An 11,240-nucleotide genomic window follows, 5' to 3' on the forward strand; every position below is an offset into this window, starting at 1 on the left:
CCCTCACCCACACAAAACATACATGAGAAGAAACAACATTTCATATAGACACAAGAAACCTTCACAGAATCTTCCACGTATATATGCATACCTAAAACCTAAACACTGGCTCAGCATGATTCTGCTTGCAACTGTTAAAAGCGCTCCCACAGCAGAAATAACACACATTTACACACACACACACACACACACACATCTCTGTTAAATACCCAGTCATTCACACTCTACTTACACCTTACACTCAACTTTTGGTTTGGAAATCTATGGCTGACCAGACTAGCATGCTTGCCAAACATCTGTACAGCGCAGTCCTTAATGTAGTAGAGACCCTTCCCTGCTGTTCCACAGACGTATTAAAGCAGAGCTTTCCAAATGTAATTAGATTTATTTCCACTTGAAGCAGCACAGGACTAGTTATAACTGTAAACTGTATGAATCACTGCATTAAAGCAGAACAGGGGAAATGCATCATTGTGTGTGTGTGTACGTGTATGTATGTGTGCGTGCGTGCGTGCGTGTGTGCCCGCTATTACACTTTCTGGCATTTATGTGTGCCACAGTGTTGAGTGAGGTCACATCTTATTAAAAATCCATCAAAGGAGAGCCATAATATACCTTCATAGCCTTGTTGTAAAGTGAAGACATTTGATAGTGTCACACTGCAGTTCCTCAGTGAACTGCACCTTTGTCATAGAGGGCTCTTTCTCTCTCTCTCTCTCTCTCTCTGTCTCTCTCTCCCTGTCCCTCTCTCTCTTTCTCTCTCTGTCTCTCTCTCCGTGTCTCTCTGATAAGGCAAATCCACTCACATCTGCACAAAGGGAAAATAATGACATTTTGTGACACAAAACTCCCAAGAGCGAAATCCAAACCCACAGTATAAATATATAAAAACAAGCAGTAGTAGCCAGAAAAAGATATACTTAATTCACTTCTCAAAGATCCTGTACTGATATGATGTGACAGTTTCTTCACGGACTTAGTCTGGAGGAAGAAAAAAAAGAAACGACGAAAAAGAAAAAGTAGACTAGTAGAAGGGATTGAGGAGGAGAGGAGCGACGCTTTCTCCTGACCGCATCTTCACAGGGGAGAGCTATTTCTGAAGAGGCTGGAGGGGTCTTGGAGGCAAAAGCAAAAGCCCTCTCATTATTCACAAAGGCGCTCGAGGCCACAGGAAACAGCACACTTCATTTTTCTTGTCAAAATCCATCTCCGCTAATGGCGTGCGCACAGTCGGTGGCGGGACAGAGGGGTGGCTTCAGCCATGTGCATATGGAGTTACCATGAGCAGCGGGATCCTTCTAATGCTTCTTCCCCCTTTTCACACAGGGCCTGCCCGGGCGACATAAATGCCAGACAGTCTTTCAAAGAAAGACCTTCAAGGAGGCCTGCGGGTCCAGTTGGCCCCCTGTGTCTTGTCTTTGGTATGCAACGAGGTTGCTCTTTCTCACCACTGACAGTTTCCTATCTTTTTTTTGCCTGCATTCATTTCCACCTGGTAAGTCCCTCTCTCTTGCTGTGTGTGTTTTCTCCCTCTCTGTTTCTCTATCCATCCATCTTTCTCAATCTCTCCCCTCTCGCTCATTCTACCTCTCCTCCCTCCCACCCCCCAAAAAAATTCCCCTGAAATTGGGTTTCCCTGCCAGTGGTGTTTTTTTTTTCATGGGGAACGAGAGGGGAGGGAGCGAGGGAGAAGGGGGGGGGGGGATCAGGTGGGCGAATTCCACACTGATTGAGTCCGCATTCCGGGGGACGGCAGCCAGTTCGTAATAACAGGAGGGCATACGCTCATGCGCCGTGCATCACTGCTGTCTGCCGCTGCCTCTGCCTGCCTCCTAATTTGCCCAATGCATTGTCCTAATGGACCACAGCAGCTGCGGCTTTACAGTGCCACGCCATATGCCCGGGCCAAAAGAGCAGGATTCTGCGCTGGACACCATTATGAGGTCCATCATCGACACCGCACTGACCCCCCCCCCCCCCCCCACCCCACCCCAGGCCCCCACCACAGACCACCACATCCCCCCCTCGGGTGCTTGTGGCATCAGCCGACACAAGTGTTCTCAGGAGCTTGGCACTTGTGCCCCCCTCCCCCCACACACACACATAGATAAAGACGTATACACTATGGGATTACCCATCAGTGAAGGATTAGGGTTCATGAGCAACATATGGAGAAGCCCTCATCCCCCAGCTGCTGTGCGTCGACTGCCGTTATCATGTTGGCATTCGGGCGTGAGCCTTCTGAGAGCGCCCACAACACTCGTAATCACCACATCTTGTGGAACGCATATATATATATGCACTCACTGATGGGTGTGAGTGTGTGTGTGTGTGTGAATGTGGGAGCGGGTGTGATTTTAACGGCCATTCTGAAAGCCATCCATACCTTCACATCAGATTTATGAGCTGGTTATTATGAGGACACTCCTGGCGACGCATTCCACTGCGACACGGGACGCGTACGGTGAAACCGCGTTTGTGTTTCACCTCATCGCTTTAGCTCCTGCCCAACAGTGCGATCCTGTGGACTCATCTAACACACATGCTCAACTCATTTTGTGTGTGTGTGTGTGTGTGTGTGTTTGGGGGGTTGATGAGGTAGGGAGTAGAGCAGTGGATGCAGCCAGCACCAATCGCTCTACAAGCTACAATACAATAACTGGATACATAAATAAATAAATAACTAAGAGAGAGGGGGGATGGGGAGCAAATGAAAGGACCTCCGATAAAAGAGCACAGCCCGGGAGAATGTGGGCTGGCGCGCAGAAATCAGGCCACACCGCGGCTTCCTGTAAGGCACAGATAACCTCTGCTCACTGCGGTCAGGGGGTGCTCATTTGAACAGCTTGCTTGCCGTGGACTTTGCACTCAGAACTGCAACTGACTTGGGGAAGGGAGAGAAAGAAAGAGAGAGCGAGCGAGAGAAGGAGATGAAGAGGGGAAGAGAGAGAGTGAGAGACCAGAGATGAGTGAGAGGAGAAAAGGAGAGAGAGCTGAGCAGAGAGAATAAGGGTAGCAGGAGGGGAATGAGAGAGAGAGAGTGAGCAGAGAGAGACAGAGAGAGAGACAGAGAGTGCAGAGGGAAAATGATTAAATGATTGCATCCACTGTGGTCTGCCTCCATGTGCTACAATAGAAGAGAAGATGCTGAAGAGCTGAGGTAAAATCAGTGATCAAAGGCTTAAGATAAGCCCTTATTTTAAAGCTGTGTGCAATGGTTTGAGGAAATGATTCTGCAAAAGGTAATGGTTTTATTTGAGTGCGCCTCTGTGTGTGTGTGTGTGTGTGTGTGTGTGTGTGTGTGTGTGTGTGTGTGTGTCTAAGTGTGGCCTGTCTGTTGCAGGACCATGGGTACTCAGGAATGTGTAGCTCAAAGTGTCACAGCTCTCTACTTGGGATGTCACAATACCAGAAATGTAGTAGTCCATATCAATACCAATTCTCAAGGCCCAATTCAATACCACGGTAAAAAAACCTAAAAGAAACCAATAAATCCCAAGTACGTCAACATAAACATTTGAAAATGACAAAAAAACAGTGGCATGTAGCCTTCAAGTAACAAAGAAAAAGCAACAATTATTAACATTACCAAACAGAACAGCAGCATGTAGCCTTCAAGCATTTAAAACAAACAATACTGGGCTAAATACCAACCGACTGTTATTATGAATGGCAGACTATAACACGTGTCGGAGTATATGCCTCATTTCAGGCCCAGAAGAATTGTATCCCTGTCCAAAAGGTTCATACAGTACTGTAGAAAAATACCATGTGTGTACACCCCTACTCGCTACAGTTATAGACAAGAAAATAGCAGGATTTAAGTAGATATGGATGACAATAGCAACATTATATTTACAGCTTAAGAGGTCATCTGTTTTCAAATCCCCAGCGCTCTGACACAAAAGAAAGGCTAGGTGTAGTCTAAAAGCTTTTGTCTTGCTCAGTCTGCCTTGACTAAAATTCCATCTCCATCTGAATTTGTGCTAAATCCCACCGGTGCACCTTTGGCTGCCTGATTAAAAATGCTTCGGGGGTAGAAAAAATATCAGAAACATAACTGCCATCAGTGAGCTTCCTCGCTCTTTGAAGTCTCTCTCTGCACATTCAGGGGGAAAAAGTGTTAGCTTAGCGCTAACGCTGATGTGCCTGATCGAGAGCGGAGGAGACACTCAGGCTTTTGACCCAATTAGCTTTCTCTGTCTTGGAGAGAAGAAAAAAGCTCTGCCCAGTGCTTACACATGCATCATTCGTAGCCCTCCTCTGTTTTCACAGTGCAGAGTGATTAAAGATTTAATTAGCTGAGGACCTTGCTTCAGGGAGACTCGTAAATCCATATTGATATTTCCAGAGTGCGTTGGAGATCCTCATATTTGGTTATGGTGGGACTGGGGGAGATAAGTCATGAACTGACAATTTTGCAACTTTTAGAGGGTGTCCAATGGTATTACCCCTGAGGCGATGATTTGTATTTTCATTCGGGATGAGGAATTAAACATGACCTTCAATTCAGTACTTCAATTTTTCAGATTTTCCCATGTACGAGAACCTGAACTTGCAGCAAAAAATAATTGCAAAAACAAGTGCCTAGTTTATGTATAATCCTGAAATTCAATATGCTCAGGAAACACAGAACTTTGCAAAATATGCCAGTCATTTCTGACAGCATTTCAAATTCAGGATGAACAATGATTCATGATTTGTATAGGCACACTCACGGAAGCTTGAAGTATAACTTCATATCCTCCGAATACTGGCCGTGGAAAAACACAACTGCTCACCGTATACTAAACGATGTGCCAGCAATTAACTCGGCTCTGGCAATATTGCTCTGGGAGCTCCTGAACATTGTCGTAGATGAGCGTGATACATCTCCGGGCTCCTCTTTAAAGCTCCCTCCCTCCCTCCGTCCTTTTTCTCACAGTCGTATGAATATTTCATCTCCATCCCCTTGGCAATGTCAGGCCAGGAACCCACCCTGATGGATACCTGTCTGCGGCTTCATCTCACTGAGGCTGTTCTTCACACAGACTGTGTGACAGAGTGCTGATGAGAGAGCGCGCAGGAAGTTCTTCGAGTCATCAGAGCAACCCCCTCCACCCCCCCACCCCCCACACACACACCACCCCAACACACACCGCCCCCACCAGCCACCTCAGATCTCACCGGAGTGGCATGACAGAGCCATGCCGAGATTGGCCTGCCGTCTTTGAAGCCTTTTGAAGATGATGGTTTCTGAAGGCCGTTTTTTTTTTCTCTAAACAAGGTGACTGACAGTCAGCTATATGGACTGGCTTCACTGCTATACTGTTTTGTGTATGCCTTATGAAAAGGCACACAAAAGATTCTATACTATTGAAAGTGATCTATTCTGAGAATAATAGATTACATGTCTGTACTCAACTGAATTGTAACAAATGTTGATTATAAGCCATTATCTATAAATAAATAACTGAACTATGGTCAACTCTGCTTGATCATTCGAAAAATATTCAGATGTTTATCTGTCTAACCAATCAAATCTGGCCCAATGTCAACACATTTGAAAAAAATGAATTGGTTGTTATGAGAACTGTTTACTTCCTATCCGTTGTCCATTGTCACTACAGCTCAAACACCTGACATAACTCTGAAAAAAACATCTACACCTTACTCTTCACAAACCTTGGAGACTCTTTATGGTTCTTTAAATCATAAGAGTCCTATACTGCCTATACTTAACACATCAGAGCCTTTCTAAAGCCAAGCGTCCTCTGAAGCCAAGTACCACTGAGAACAGACCAGATAAAAGCAGAGAAAGAGAGAAGAAAATCTATAGAATTGTAAATATGTCCAGCACTACTTACTTATACTGCTTATCGTATGGGCCATTATCGGGGAGATGTTGTTTCACAGATCAAAGGCGCTTCCATCTCCAAGCCTAACAAACAAAGACACAGAGAGAGAGAGGGAGAGAGAAAGAGAGAGCGAGAGAGAGAAGCATGGTTGTTAAATTTACAATGAGAAACCACAGAAGAAAAGGAAAAAGAGCGGGGGGAAGGCGCTGGTGCAAGGTTAAAGTCATGGGTGCGACAGAGGAGCTGTGGCAGTAGGGTGGGGAGCGATTGATTTTTCAGAGAAGTGCCAGTTCATCATTCCCCGAGACAGTCTCTATCGATCCCCCTTTAGTTTGTTTGTGATTTTGTTGCCTCAAAGCCATTCGCTATGATAAATCCTTCTTTATACGGCCCGAAGCCGAGACGAACAGCCTGATCAAAGGATGAGAGTGGCTGACCTCATTTTCAGAGGCTGATTTTATTTAGCCACTGTCTCGTCATTGCTCACCGAGACAAAAAAAAAACAGCTGCCCAGTTAGCTGGGGTTGCACACACCTGACCAATACAAAACACCGGCTCCACACTCCATGGCCCTGAGAGCAGTGCCTTCCAGCAGTTGATAAAATTCTGTTCGATATGAAATTTCTGTGTGCTGGACCAAGGTGAGCCGTGCCTCATCGTGATGTATTGCACCGTGTTGTCATTTTCTGTGCTGTTCGGTGTTTAGATAAGCTAAGCTAAGTCATCCCTGCGTGCAGTGCTGTTTTGTGTTGTGTTGTGTTGTTGTGCTGTAAGGTGCTTTGTGCCTCCCAAATGCTTGGCAAGACCCCTGCTTTCGGGTCCTCCACCAGCTGTGTGGTGATATTGTATGAGGCAATAAGTCAGAAGCCAAAGGAGTCTTACTGTAGAAGCTAGGGTTCCTTTCATCTCCCTCTCTCTCGCTCCCTCTTTCCCTCACACATTCTTTCTGCATTATCCCTGTACCCTGCCTTTGAATCCATCCAAAGAAACAGTCAGATGAGCCTTTCTCCACTTCCCCTCTTTGCAGGAGGGAGAGCACTGCTCTTCTCTGCATGGCACACAGAGCACACCTCTGCCAGAGTGAGCTGGGCCTGAGGTTCCACTCTCAAAGCCGACGCACAACTTCAAAGCAGGCCTGATAGGACTGATGGCCCCCGCTTCCCCTCCCTCGGCCGTCCACGAGCAGGTGAGCCACGGAGAGCCTCTCTCCCTGAGTGGGGGATGTTATCACCATTATTACACCTCCACATCTTCAGATGTAAGGGTGGAGAAGGGAAACAACACTCAGAGAGCTCTTAGACATTCCTTAATAGCAATTACAGTAATAGTTCCTGTCAGTTGAGCTGATGTGGAACAGCTGCATCTGAAACGGCCACCCACCACCTCGCAGTGGAGGAAAACGACCAGCACAACAAGGCAGACTTCACCACCACCACCACCACTCCTCAGCTTCCTTCGCCTCTCGTCCGCTCCTTAAAGGTCTATTAATGCCTAATCACTCCCGTCATTAGCTGCCTCGCCAACACGCCACTGGTCATTAGGAGGCGTGTTTACAGTGTGCTGCTCACGCCTTCGTCCTCCATCTCTGCCATCATCAGTCAGAGCCCATTTCGCACTGGCACTTTGGCACCACAATAACGCGTGGCACAGATCCTCTAATTGTACGTGACTATCTTCATCAGCATACGTTGCAAGGGCGCTTGTTTTGACAGCGCTGTTATATTGGTGTTGTGAGAAACCTGCTTTGAAGCATCCATCATGTTGCCGGGGCTTAAGGGCACTCGAGGGACCAGCGAGTGCGGCTGTGAGCTCCTGCTCTACCCTGGAGGCTTAAAGAGGCACAGGAAATATGCAAGCACTGACTGCCTGTGGGTGTGTGTGAGTGTGTGTGTGTGTGTGTTTGATTGTTTGTGTGCATTTGTAAGGATGTGTTTGCGGAGGTAAAGTATCAAATGCGTTTGTGTGTATGCATGTGTCTACGTGCATGACAATTTGTGTATGGGTGTTAGGGGGAGAGTGTCGGATAGAGGTATAAGTATGTGTGAGTGTGCCTGCATGGTTGAGTATGTATACATAAGTTTACGTGTGTACTATCTTATGTGTTATCTTGCGTCTCTCTCCATCTCTTTCTCTCTCTCTCTCTCTTTCTGCCTGTGTGTTTGTGTAAGGCACTGTGTGAGAGTCAGTGATTGACAGAGAGACACTGAGTCAGCTTGTTCATTATTTATGGCAAGGGGTTTCTGATGTGTTCCATAGGAGGTCTCATGGTTGAACTACAAAATCCCTCCTATAAACAAGGAAAGTAAAGTCACCAAAAGTACCCTTAGCCAACCGTCGATTTCACAATAAGAAGTGTGTGTGTGTGTGTGTGTGTGTGTGTGTGTGTGCACACAGATCTGAATTTAAAGCAGTGAAAAGCGTTGATAGGGCCTTGGGACAGACTGGCTATCCTTGGTCAATTGCTCTGAGCCCGTTAATGACCCTGCCTGTAAGGCCCCCTTCCTAAGAAAATAGCAGGCAATTAACATACTGAGTGGATTACAAGATTGCAATGACTTTGGGATTAATGTGCACACTTATTCTTAACATCGCTAAGCGACTCCTGAATAGGACTGTCTGAACAGAATCGGGCTGCGCTTAGCCGGCTTCAAGTGAACATGCCAGGAAATTGCTGGGTGCTAAAATTGCTAATCAAAACGCCACTGTAATGGCTAGGCAATGCTATTATTTGGGAGGGAGTAAGAAGATTGGTGTAATGACAGAATAGCCTCTTCTGGGCATGAGCATAATTTAAATCATCTATCACCTATTCACTGATGCTCAGTTGGCTCTTTCCGTCTTCGTGCACACAGCTCTGTTGCTGTAGAAGAAGAAGAAAAGAAGGGGAGAGAAACGAGACGGGAAAGGCGGAGGGCTGTCCAGTATACTGTAGACATTGTAGACTGTGGGAGGTTGGAAATACAGTTTGACAGCCCTCTTCTTTTCTTTTCAGTTTCAGTTTTCAGATCATCGCAACAAACTCTGCCAGGATGCTGGGCATGTATCCATGGAGATGACCCACGTGTCAAGTCGTTGGAGGGAGCGCAGGAGCAGGATTCAAGGGTTGCGGCACGGAGGTCTCCGGCCCCTGCAGGGGGACATTCCGGCTTTCCCTACAGCTCTCAGCCTCCCGGGATCAGATTGCTCCCCTTGACAGCCAGGGCTGATGGGCATTTCAGAACTGCACTTAAAACCAGAAGGTCACACTCACAGTTTAATAGGAACTGAAGTACAGTACATCCCCAGACTGGAAATCTTCCAAGACAATAGATACACAGAGGCTCTTTCTTTAGATTTGCAAATGATGCAGCATCACCATTATCAAATGGAGTGAAGAGAACCAAGAAGCTATTTACCACTAGAGTAGTTCTGATAAGCATAACTTCATCTGCCTACACATAAAAAAAAACATTTTTGCTTGTAAAAGCAAACTTTTTTTAGTGAAAAAGAGCAAAAGAACTGTAAACTCCACTAAAAGTTTCACTTCACGCAGTCACATTGAGAAACAGATCAAAGACCTGCTGTGAGGGCAGACCCTTGTAGGTCTCTATAGTCACTGGGTGCTCCTTTCCAGTTCATCTGAAACGACAGAAGCTGATGGGTGGCAGCCATCTTGATTATACCCTGCTTCCCCTGATGCTGGGGCCCACTATAAGCTTCCTCTATCTCCCTTAGCAAAGGCTTCACCTGCTATCAGCACCATCATTTCTCCCTCTCTCCCTCCTCTCGCTCTCCCTGGCCCTAGCTGCAGCATTGATATGATCTTTAATCCACAGCTCCCTACCTCACCTCCGCATCTCTTACCAACACTGTCAGCACCCGGGCAGAAATGAAAAGAGCCCAGATCTTAGCACCTCTATCTCTCTGTACCTCCAGGGCGATGCTCACTCACTCTCTCCATCTCTCTTCTCGCTCTCCCCATTTCTCTCTCTTGCACCCTCTCTCATTTCTCCCCCTCTCTGTCTCTGAGACTAAGCCATAATCTTTCTTGTGAAAAACACAGCAAAGACCTTGCAGGAGCGCAACAATGCAAGCGTAGCAGAGAAAGACAAAAAGTGAAAATGCACTAATGATTTTTGTTGAACAGATTTCTGTTTAAAAAAAAAAACTATTTGCATTAACTGCCTACATTATGTTTTTGTGACAGTGCAGTACAGTAAAGAGTGACTAGGGTAACCCTAGAGCAGACAGAGATAGGATGGAAGAAAGAGAGAGACAGCAAGGTAACACACAAGAGCTCCCTCTGTTCCTTAAGTCAAGACCACCTGCCGCTCGACAGAGGCGCAAATCTCGGCGCAATCTCATGCATTTTATTTTCATGTTTTTGTTATGGCCTCTGGAGTGGCTCGCCTCAGCCCATAAAAAATGCATTTCCTCTTAAAAAATCAATACCGGCCTGCCGCTGCGCTGATAAGCACCGTCGCCATCAGCTTTAATCTATCCACCCGCCTGCGCCCCACAGACTAAGCCCACTCAGGTGTCTCCTGCCTTTTGTTTCTGCCATCTGAAAGAAATGCAGGCTGGCATCTGCTCTGCAGAGATTGAAGTTATAGAGCGGTGGCCAAAATGAGATAGCTGCATCAACCCAATACTCATCCAAGAAAGAGAAGATTTATGGACTGAATTAGATTGACAGGATTAACAAGTCTTTGTAACGGATTCACCAAGATGATAATTTGAGAAAATTGTCAAACTTTTGGTATTAGTGCCCACACAGGACTTCAGCAAAGCCTACAATGAACAGCACCTGGGGTGCATTCAGTTTCGAATGGGGTGCATTCAGTTTCAGTTTTCGTTGTAAACAGCAAACAGATTGAAATATGTAAAACATGCGGTACCAAAATTGCAGATGGTGGAGCAGCAACTTCCAATTTCGCTTGACACTTCAGGCTGCTCAAAGAGCGGTAAATCACATATAATTATCTGTGTAGTAAACTTCCGTAAGCCATGGCTTAAGATAGCAATAGCTAGTGTGATATGGGTCTAGCTAGCTGAAGCTAGACTAACTATCAACCTAAAAACAATCAGTTCTCCACACATTCAGTGAAGTAAAGCAAACTTTGCTTAAAAGTTTGGTTGCAAACGTGTTGACTATACAATTGATTATATCTACCTTAAAATTTCACTTGAGTTAGCGAAGTGAGTATGGCATTTCTGAGACACATGCTTTTTAGAAACAGAACAAGGAGGTTCGGTCTGCCAAGGTAACTCACTACAAAACTGATTTATCAGGTAGGGTTTACTCTAGTTCTATACGCTTTTCCTACTTTTTCTTTCGGATACAGTGCTTTCTTGGGACCCTTTTTTGGGAGGCAGGGAGCGCAGTTTTATAATACAACTCATCCTACATCTGACATAAAGTGT

At 45.9% G+C, this 11,240-nt stretch overlaps 1 protein-coding gene across 1 annotated transcript in view; it reads right to left on the reverse strand.

The window, feature by feature from the left end:
• mgat4c (mgat4 family member C) overlaps nucleotides 1-5,868 on the reverse strand; it is a gene marked incomplete at its 3' end in the record, with an annotated part of 60,827 nt that extends 54,959 nt beyond the window's left edge. Inside the window, exon 1 of the mRNA XM_080842429.1 lies at nucleotides 5,847-5,868. The remainder of the gene's footprint in view (nucleotides 1-5,846) is intronic.
• Between the last annotated feature and the right edge of the window lie 5,372 nt (nucleotides 5,869-11,240).

Source organism: Sprattus sprattus, assembly GCF_963457725.1.
Source record: "Sprattus sprattus genome assembly, chromosome: 7".
Classification (NCBI taxonomy): domain Eukaryota; kingdom Metazoa; phylum Chordata; class Actinopteri; order Clupeiformes; family Clupeidae; genus Sprattus; species Sprattus sprattus.